The following is a 10,768-nucleotide window of genomic DNA, read 5'->3' on the forward strand; positions in this document are numbered from 1 at the left end:
AGTCAGCACTTATAAGATACTACTCCTAACTATTGTAGAATACATGTGTCGAGAATGGCTTTGATGACCAATCTTGAAGACAGGGCAAGAGGAGGCTATTATAGCTTATGGTCAAGAAGAGATATTGAAGACCCAAATAGGGACCAACAGAAGGAAAAGAAGGGAAAGACATCTTACACATGTTGAAGGCAAAGTCAGCAGGACTTTGTGATGACTGGATGGTGGGAGGAATCAAGGTTAACCACAGGTTTCCAATGGGATTGATGTCAGTTGAGTTTATGGTGCCCTGTGCCGGTAGTACCTATATGAAATCCAAGTGGAGATGGAAATATGACTTTGAAGCTAGGGAGAGATCTGTCTTAGATGTGGATATTTGGGGAGATCCACTCCAGGCAGGCAGCCAAGATTTACAGTTGATAAAGAAATTCTGAAGGAGAAAAGATCAACTCCAGAAATTCTGCAATGAGTCAAGATGTGGACATCAGCACTGGAAAGCACCAAATGCTTGAGATTCTTCCAGCTGCAGTCACGGCGTAGGTACAAGACTCAAGAACTTAAAACTTAACCATCTAAGAGTGCTTGGCAGTCCTAAGTTTGATGTGCTGTGTATGTGGAATTGTAGACATAGACTCAGCATTAAACAATCCCAACACAGAGAAGAAAGCGTGACAACAGGTAACAGGGACAGACGAATTCAGAAGATTTCAGCTGAGTCTGAAGAGTCATGATTTCTGGAAGTGGTGATCCCCAGTATGGTCATCACCACATTTGTTTCACACCTAAAATTTCCTGGTTAGACACCGAGTGGACATACTTCCCAACCATTTCTCCTTCTCTGCCATTTCTCATCATGACCATGCTTTATCTTTCATCTTTTAATGGACATTTCATTCAAGTGAATTCACCAAACTATCCAGTGCCCAACGTTACCAATGAATAGCTAGACACGAAGAAGAAAGAACCACATAGCTGACCTAAAACAGTAGCATGTCTACTTTAATAGCACAAAAGAGGAGAGCTGTCTGCCTGAGGATCCCAAGCCAGGGAACATTTAATAGGGGAGGTGGTTTGAATAAAGAATAACTTATGTAGGAAAGAAATAGTATTTCCATGAGAGAGAACTCCCTTCAGCAAAGACACAGTTGTGAATGTCCAGGATATGGTTAAAACTGTCTTCCAGAGTAGCTACCTTTTATCATTTAGTACTCTTGGCCACTCAGTCCTTCCCGAGTTACATGATGTCATCCATTAGATTCAAATCCACTTTAAGGAACTTTACAAATAGTCTTCTAACATCTATGCATTTCCAGATGCTCAGCAATCCTCAAGAAAGTAATCCTTTCTTAGTAGTCAGTAATTTCTTAGTAATACAAAAAATGTCTGAAAGGGCATGTTTTTAAAGTGGTTGAGTCTCTGTCACTTGATCTCAAATGGTAGGACAAAAGAGGGAAACCTCAGCTAGGCTACTCACCTCCTGCAAATATCATGACTAGCACAAATATTCTGAGTCCTTTAATAACTCTTGGTACAGGTATTGGGAATTCTTCTCCAACCCTGAGTATTACAAGAGTCATCCTGTGTAAATTCAAGTTCGTTCCTACTCACCTGCCGAAAACATAGGAGGATAAATCATAAAAACCAGGAATAAAGCAACATAGCAGGCCCTGCTGGGATTTGAACCCAGGATCTCCTGTTTACTAGACAGGCGCTTTAACCAGCTAAGCCACAGAGCCAGGTGTGCCACCCTTTTCACTTACATCTTATTTAAGTATGATTTCACACACCTTAACTATAACAAAATTTGTAGCTAGTCTACCAGATGTTTCAGAAACAGAGAAAGAATAGACATTGTTTCAGTCAAAACCAAAGAAGAATGAACATAGGGACTGGACTGAGATGACTGTCTCTTCTTGGATCATTGTTTCAGTGTGGAAACCACTAGTCTCACTAGACTCTAAACTCTGGCGGCAAAGACAGGCCTTGGTTGAATTCAAAAGGAAAAATGAATTGACTTTCTGCTAACCACCATTTTGTTTTAACCACACCTGCGCTCTCCTCTATTGGTGTTGAAAAGGACATGTTACTGTTCAAAGACCAGCACGTGTCCGACTCCCGGTTGTCAAAAGAACTGTGAGGACACGTTTGCACCTGTGAGGTTGTGCTCAAGGATGGTGGTACTCTTTTCTCAACTTCAGAAATGTTGACAGCCGGTGGCTCACCACTGGGTTGGTCTCTGGGAACTGTCCTCAACAGAAGAGGCACCTTGCTCAAATTTACACCCACCATTGGGGGTGCTCAAATCCAAGACTGGTTGATGGAAGAGTATAAAGCCCTCCCCTCCTCCTATGGACATTTCTGAAGGGCCGTTCCAGGCTCAAATATCCCTGAGAGACCCGCTGGTGGCCTCTGTTAAACTACACCATGCTCCTCTTCTGCCTGTTCCCAATCCCACTTCCCTTACCCTCCCTTATTTGCTGATTCTTATGAGCATTCCCAATAAAACTGCACACAACCTCCATCTTCGCCTCTGTTTCCCAGGGAACCGACCACGACCAAAGGCAAGTGACTGATGCCTACTTCAATCTCTAGAGGTCAAAGTAAGTCTGAACGTGGCCCGGACTCAGAAATCATTTACCACAGCAAGTACCCTAGTAAAATAAAAGTGATCGTAATATTAATATTCTACCCTACAAACTTACAGACTTGTCGCCACAGAACAACAATAACAACAAAAATAGGAAGATAACTACCAGTTGGTTCAAACGATGTATATAGTTAAAACGTGCTCAAGGACCAGAGGAATAATTTACGACAGCAAAAGCAAGTACCTGAAATGGGAGGTTAGAAACTAAATGGGTCATGTAGCTAGTCAAAGAACATGATTCTCATTTCTAGGGAAATTTCTAGGGAAATCCGGAAGACCATACAGACGGGCACGTACGTACTTACAAATGGAGCGTGAGGGCCTTTAGACTGCGCGTAGACCGATCAGCTTCTGAAAATGCCAGTAGCCAGCTCAGAAGGAGCCGTGGTGGGAAGAGGAGACGCCGCAGGAGAGCAGGGGACCAGAGGACCCGGCGGCTCCCGCGGCCCCCGTGGACGCGCACCTGGCGGCAGGTGGGTCCGGCGCCGGCCGGGGAGGGCGCCCCTCCTCGGACCTTTCCCGCGGTGCTCCTCAGCCTCGCGACCCGGTCAGTCCCGGCGTTTCTCCCGGGCCGGGTGACGGCCCTGACGCTGGACACGCCCTGCCTCCCACAGACCCCGCCCGGGTTTGCGGGGTCCTGGCTCTGCGCTCCGGGTCCCGGCGGGGTCAGAAGCTCCCGGAGACCACCGCGGCTCCGGTGCCCGCGCCGACGCCAGCCCCGCACTCGGGCGCCACCGCGCGTCCGGTGCGCCGCACTGCAGCTCCACGTCGGCGACGCTCCCGGGCGGACTCGGGGTGGGCGGCCGGACCTGCGGGGTCCCGGGTCCCCAGGGTCCGGGCGGAGCTGAGCTGCCGAGAACAGGCCCCGGGAGCGGGGAGGCACCGGGGCCCGCTGCCGAGCGTTGGCCTGAATCTTCTCAGGTTTTCCTGGAAGAAGCATGATCCGTTGAGCCCGAATCTGGGACTTTCCCCCTCCCTTCTCCCCCATCTGCCCCTCCAGAGAGGAAGAACGCAGGGAACCAGAACGATCCTTTTTCCCAAGAGAAACCTCAGGATAAGAATGTTGTTTCTGTGTCCTTTCGGAAAAACGACGCTCGCGGTGGCCGGTTAGCTCAGTTGGTTAGAGCGTGGTGCTAATAACGCCAAGGTCGCGGGTTCGATCCCCGTACGGGCCAAGCTGCGGGCGTTTTTTGCACTACACCGGGAGCAACGGCAGACCTCGGGCTTTGCGGAGGAACCAATCTCTGAGCCCGTTTGCTGGGAGTCCGGGCCCCCAGACGGACAGAGTCGAGGGCCAGCCTGGGTTCCTAGCCGGACCCGCTCGGCCCCAGAGACGAGGGACAACATACAGCGCTTGTCTTGCTTGCTTTTCCCGTGAAGAGATGGTTTTTGGGAGGGGGAAATTGTCTTATTTGACAGTTACCTCTGAAAACCAGTTGTGGAATCACCCTTTATATCACTCCTTCTGGGGCATTCCGCATTTCCCAGTTCAGTCTAAAAAAAAAAAAAAAAAAAAGACTAAAAAACGAGAAAAAAAACTTGCAAAACTTTAATTGTAAGAACGGCCAAGATCTTTGTTTTATACGCTCTCACACTTTATCTGAAGTAAAAGGGTTAAGTAACTCGAAACACAATTTTGTTTATTTTTTGCATAAGTAATGCCTCCATTGTTGTGTTTCAAAAAGAAACTTTAAAAAGATAAATGGAGATGTTTCCCTTTCACCTTTATTCTTCATCAGCCCACTTTTCACCATCACGTCCCAGGTAAGCTCTGTCCATAATTTCTCATTTAGCCTTACTGGTGTTCCTTAGGCGTGGATACATAAGTATTTATATTGATTGTTTTTTCTTATTTCTCACACAAAAGATTTACGCATTGTTTTGCATTTGCACTTTTTTCTTAGTATATCTTGAGTATTGGTGATTGCACTTTGTACCTGGTACACTGTGAAAGTTAAAGCTTATTTTCGAATGACTTGGTCCCGCCCCTGGTGGAGCACGGATGTCGCGAACCACAGAGGCGCAGAAGCCTCCAGGGTCCTAGAGCGGACCGGAAATGACGCCCGCGGTGGGCAGCCGAGCGTCGGGTTGGGGACCCGAGCGGTCCGTGTGCTCGCCGGCTTTCTGCGGCTGTGGGCTCCCGCGGAGTGGGAAACCGGCTCCCCGAGGCCGGAGGCGCCGCAGGACCGCCAGGGGCTTTGAGGCGGCTCGAGAAGGGCCAGGCTTTGGAGCCTGCCACCGGACGAAGGCGGGACGTGGGGAGACGCGTCCAGAACGTAGGTCTGCGGCGAGAGCTGCCCCCGCGGCGCTAAGGCTGGCTCAGGAGGCGCCCGGCTGCGGGGGAAGCGGTAGTCGCTTCTCCTGGCCTTCGGGAGGGAACGGAGGGGATGACTGTGCGGAGACAGCCCTCGGGCCCGGCTGCAGATGGCCCTGGCCTGGCCGCTCCCCACCCGGCGAGGTCCACCCGGAGCAGCCTGGCCTTGCGGACGGCAGGACGTCCCTATTGGTGCGTGTGGTTGGGGGCGGAGGGAGCACCGAGGGGTTCAGGTGCTGGCGCGGCGGGTGCTGGAGTTCACTGCTCAGGAGGACAGCATCTTCTGCAGAACCATCCTCTGGAAGGCAGACGCGATGTGACTGTGTGGAGTGCACTGATGATTCTGGGCATCCGAAGTGTGAGATGTGTATTGTCACAGGGCGAGCCGGGGGACAGCTGTCCTCAGATGGTAGCAGTCCCTCGACCAAAACAGCCTGCCTCTACCCTGAGGTCATTAGAGATGAAAGTTCTTGAGCAGTGTTGCTGTGCAGAGAGTGCTCCTGCCAGTTCCCGGGTCCGTCTGGCTCTTCCTTCTGGGCGGGCGCTGTTCTGGGACCCTACCTTGTTCCTGATCTTAAAGGGAAAGCTCTCATTTCTTCACCTTCCAGAACGATGTTAGCTGTGGGCTCGTATTCGATCTTAAATTATGTTTAGGTACATCCTAGTAAATCTAGTTTGTCAAGAGTTTTGTTTTTTTTTTTTAACCATAAAAGGTGGTTGAAACTTGTCAGATGCTTTTTCTGCATCTATTAAGATGGTCATGTGATTTTTCCCCTTTGTTCAGTTGATGTGGTGTATCCCATTAATCCAGTCATCTCTGAGGTGTGTTGATGATGATGAATATCCCAGCAAACCTGGCAAGACTATGTCCCAGATCTACCAGTTACGGTGAGTCAAATTTTGTGTTCAAGTAGGCTGCAGAAGCTTTTCAGTTTTTGATTTCTCAAAAAGGGAGTCTGTCCACGAATTGATGCTAAATTGGTGTTTTTGTGGGAATAAGGAGGTCCTCCGCTTCCTACACCACGTCTTGCTCTAGAAATAGCACTGGTCCGTTGTTCTTAGCGCCCCTCAGCCAATCCACCCACTCTTGGACTACGGCCTGAGCGCTCGTGGTGGGCTCTCACACCCGCTAGCACCATAGTTCCAGTGACTGCTCCCTGAGAGTGTGGAGACCATCCTGGAAGTTTAACTAGTTCTGTGGTAAAGGAGCTCGAGCTCTTGACCATTCCAGTGTTGGAATGATTTATCATTTTCTGAGCACTGGGGCCATCATTCTGTGATGCGTTCGTCGTTCAACAAATAGCATGGCGATGACATGCCAGGCTGTCCTAGGCAGCGGGGAGACAGACCAAGTCGTCAGGCCATTCCTGACTCCTGTTTCTCTCCTCCCACACGCCTCACCTCATCACTAAGTCCAATGGCTCTACCTGCAAAGTAAGCCCAGTTTGAGACTTCTGATGCCCTCCTCAACCACGAACTGCCCCAGACCACCATCATCTCATATGGCCTCACTATCCCAGTAACTCCTGAGTTCCTTGCTTTAACTCGGGCCCCATAGTCTAATCATAACACAGCAACTGAGCGAATGCATAGAATTGTGAGTCCGATCTCCCGTTCCTCTGCTCCAGTGGCTTCTCAGAATAAACACCAGATTCTTTAATGTTACCTGATGGATCTTACACAATCTGGCCTCCATCTCTTTTCTGACACCTAGTGCTCTCCCCTCTCACTCCACCATGCTGGCCTCCTCGCTTGAAGCGATACATGATTGACTATGAAGTAGGGAAGTCAGTCATTGTCATATGTATCCACACAAGGTGAATACGGTTTGGACAGTGCACTTGGCTAAGCTTGCAACCCAAGCTTGGGCCTTGAAGGAGAGATTTATACTGGCTGATGAGAAGAGGGAAGCAAGAGGACCTAGTATAGATGGGATCGAGCAAAGGCAGAGGGTTGTAGCACTCTAGGGATATCTCCGTATGGTAGCCATGTTTGTTTGCAAACCATATTAGGCACCTGGAACAGTACAGGCACCACAGTAGGGGTTGAGACTTATTTACTGAATGAACGAGAGATATTTGGATGGTACTTAGTGGGCAATGGGACAGAAGGTTGAGGGCGCCCATTCAAGGAACACTTGCCTGTATAGGATTTGAGAAACAATATGGCGAATTTTTTTGGCAGAGGGGTTGAATTTTTGGAGGGAGTAGACAGAAATAAAGCTGGAAAGATAGGTTGAAGTGAGATTAAGGAAGGGCTTGGATGTCATTCAGAGGTTTACATTAGGTGTGCTCAGGTAGATGTTGGGGGGCTTCCAAGCAGGGGGAAACCAGATGAAGTGACTGTCAGTCTGGAGTCTGGAATGATGGCAATAATGGCTGGAGCCCGGGAGAGACGTGTTCCAGAACCTCCGGCTTAACACACTGTGGGCCACAGTACTGGGTGAATAAGGAATTGAATTGCAGAGGGGATATTGGGGCTAGAACGGGAGATTTAAGAAAGTTTCAGGAATAAGGGATCATTAAGAATTGTCTTTGAAGGATGAGGAGGAAATTTGGAGGGTCTGGAGACACACCTCTTCCCTTTCCATCGGGGCTTTAGGATGAAGAACCTGAACAGAGACGTGACCCTCCCCTGTCATGTCCTGGCCACCATCCTGGTGTAGCTCTTCCTTTGTCTCCTCCCGGGTGGAAAGAGAACTGCCTGGAGAGGCCAGCATCCTTGTCAGTGCGCCCTTCAAAGCCCACAGTAGTCACACGTGCTGGGAGCCCAAACACAAGCCCAGTGAGTCCCGGGGTAAGCTGCAGCCTCGGGTACCTGCCGCCCCGGCCACTCTTCCCGCTCCCTGGACACCTGGGCACCGGGAAAACAGGGGAGTGGACCCCTAAAAAGGACGAACTTCTCAGACTCTCTTGTCCTTCTTCCCTGATTCTAGCCTACTTCCTCCTGGGTAGAGCTTTCGCGATCTGCGCCCTTCTCCTCTCACTCGGCTTCACGTTTGTGTTGCTGACCTTCCCGCAGTTACTCCCTGACACCCAGAAACACTATGTTTCCTGTGCTGGTATCTTTATCGTCACAGGCAAGGAGAGGTAGGAATGAACTCGGAAGGTCTTGGCTTTGGGTTAGGGTGGGATTTTCGCTTGATCCGCTTTTTAATCACTGTTCAGGAAAGTAGAGAGGAAGAGGAAAGTCTAGGAGAAGCACAACGTCTCAGAGGAGGCAGAAGGAAAGTGAGGGGCAGTCACAGTGGCACGATTCTGGTTCATCCATCACGACCCTGCTGTGAAACCTTGGAGGACTGGCGGAGGCTAATCAGGAGACCCGCATCTCCCCTTCCTTGAGTCCACAGGTAATTTTGTGTTCCTCTCATTATTAATGCACTACATGCAAATTTTGGAAGTGTCTCAGGGACCCAGTCCACCAAAAGTCCCCTGTAAGTTTCCTTGCTTCATGAACGTGTCCAGTTCTGCCCTGTTTCTAGTGTCTGGTCAGTGATCACTGGATTCTGCTGGAGGAAGGTGAGTTAACCTCCCAGGCAGTGGGTAAAGCTCATTTCTTTGATCTCCCTTTTCTTTTGTCTTAGAGCCTCAGACATGTGGAAGTTACATCTGCAGCCGATTATCTAACTTTCTCCAATTCCTCTGTGGTTTCTGGGCATTGGTGGCCCATACGATGTCTGTTACGACTTCTTATTGTCCAGTGATCTGTATTAGAAACTTTGTTCCTTCGTGATTTCTTCCCACAATTCAGTTTTGCAATATAAATCCTCAAATTGGGATTGAGAAGCAATCTCTCTGCACCAACTTGAACAAGGGGTCGAATGCAGAATATGGGAAAGAATTGTTTCCCTTTCTTGACAACGGGAAACGGAAGACCACATGTAGGACTGGATACATAATTTGGGAGGCCCGGTGCGAAATGAAGGTGTGCAGTCTCTTGGCCGAAAATTATTAGCAATTTCAAGATGCTGACAGCAGAGCTTTAAAGCAAGCGCGAGCTCCGAGTGCAGGGCCCCGTGTGTCTGCCCAAGTCACCCGTCCGGGAAGTGAGCTCGGACAGTGTGTTATGTGGTGATAACAACAACGTGTGCGGGTAACCCACGCTGTAGTCTCTGGGCCCATTACACTCTTTAAAATGAGAGATTGTCCTAGAATCATGAGTGTAGTTATTTTGTGAGGAGCCCTCTGCCTTCGCAGTTCCCAGCGTTTGGAAGCTGTTGGCGTTTTAAAATCTCGACCTCGCCACGTGGATGCCGTCTCCTCAGAAGACACAGAGCTGGGCCTGAAACGACGCAGAAGGCGTGAGTGTGGTGCGGCAGACTCGGCGCCCCTAACTGGGGGTTTCTCGGCCATTCACCCCAAAGACAGCGTCACTGATTCAAGAAAGCCCTGACTTCTTCCCCTTGTTCTGTTCATTTCTCTTTCTGGAGCCTCGGGCCACAGGTCTGTTTCCAGGCAGAGGAAGGGAAGGGGTAGCGTTGTGTGCGCGGGGCGCGGGGAGGCGGCCTTGCCTTTCAGCTCCTGGATTACACAAGTGCCTGTAAGCTGTTATCTCGCTTCTCTGAGCTCCCTGGGGGCCTGCCTCACGGGGGTGTCTCCTTGTCCTAAACAAAGCCCTTTCCCCATCCGTGAAGTTTAGGTTTTAATAAAAACTCTTCCCTCTGGAAGTGTGACAGGTCGTTTATTCCCACGGTGTCATTTCCACAACTGTTGCTGGCGGGCACAGTGTTTGTGTTTGGGGGCGGGCCTGCCTCACTCTGGGAGCTGGTCATCTGGTGTCACCAGAAGGGCGGCATCTGGGGGGACCTACTGCTAGCAAACCGCTGCTGTGGGAGGGGACAGCAGAGGGGGCCTCGAGAGCAAAGGGACACTGCCAAGCTGGAGACGGTCTTGGGAGACACGTTGCCTGTTGCACGGAGCATATCCCACACAGGTGTTTGACTGATAAAGGTGTTGATGAGATGATACAGTTTTTAGAGAAGTGAGGAATGAATTCTAGACTATTTTAAAAGCTACAGAAATGAATCAGAAGCATTTTCACTAAGGTCAGCTTATAAAGGAAAAGAATGGTTTTCTTTCAAGGGGCAAAGGACGAATATTTACTGAGTACTTACCACTTACCAGGTGCTACGCTACACACAGTGTGTGTGCGTTGTCTGTGCATGTACATGTCTGTGTGCGTGGATGTGTGTGTGCATCTGTGTCCTTGTGTGCGTGTGTAATAAAGTTTTAAGTATTTCATCTTTTCTCTGTTGTTCGCATGTATCTTCAGTGTAAAGAGCCAGAGGATTGAGATCTTGCCATTTGCAATGGTGTGGATGGAACTAGAGGGTGTTATACTAAGTGAAATAAGTCAGTCGGAGCAAGACAGTTATCATTTAATCTCACTCATACGTGGAATTTAAGAAACAAAACAGGGTCATGGGGGAAGGGAGGGGAAAATAAAATAAGATGGAATCAGGGAGACAAACCATAAGAGACTCTTAATCATAGGAAACAAACAGGGTTGCTGGAGGGGATGGCAGTGGGGGGATGGGGTAACTGGGTGGTGGGCATTAAGGAGGGCACGTGATGTGATTATGTGATGAGCACTGGGTGTTATATGAGACCGATGAATCACTGACCTCTGCCTCGGAAACTAATTTTAAAAAATCCAAAGGATTGGTTTTTTTCACTATTTCTGAATTTACTTTTCTCCTCTTTTTAATTATACAAGTATTATAAATGGTTGTTGTCAAAACACATAAAATACATCAATTTCCTGTTGAAAACAAAAGCAAACTGTCGGTCTCCCCCTCTATCCAGAAAGTC

General features: G+C 49.2%; 1 long non-coding RNA gene across 2 annotated transcripts; it reads left to right on the forward strand.

The window, feature by feature from the left end:
- The first annotated feature begins 4,702 nt into the window (after positions 1-4,702).
- LOC308344587 lies at positions 4,703-9,640 on the forward strand. Of its 2 annotated transcripts, none has more exons than XR_013966997.1 (6): positions 4,703-5,150; positions 5,743-5,846; positions 7,560-7,754; positions 7,894-8,047; positions 8,126-8,307; positions 8,542-9,640. It is a non-coding gene; the product is annotated as an uncharacterized lncRNA (long non-coding RNA). The 2 variants fall into 2 exon arrangements; XR_013966998.1 differs by having other exon boundaries at positions 4,703-4,920.
- Positions 9,641-10,768: the final 1,128 nt, after the last annotated feature.

The sequence above is a fragment of the Martes martes genome (genome assembly GCF_963455335.1).
Source record: "Martes martes genome assembly, chromosome: 6".
NCBI lineage: Eukaryota > Metazoa > Chordata > Mammalia > Carnivora > Mustelidae > Martes > Martes martes.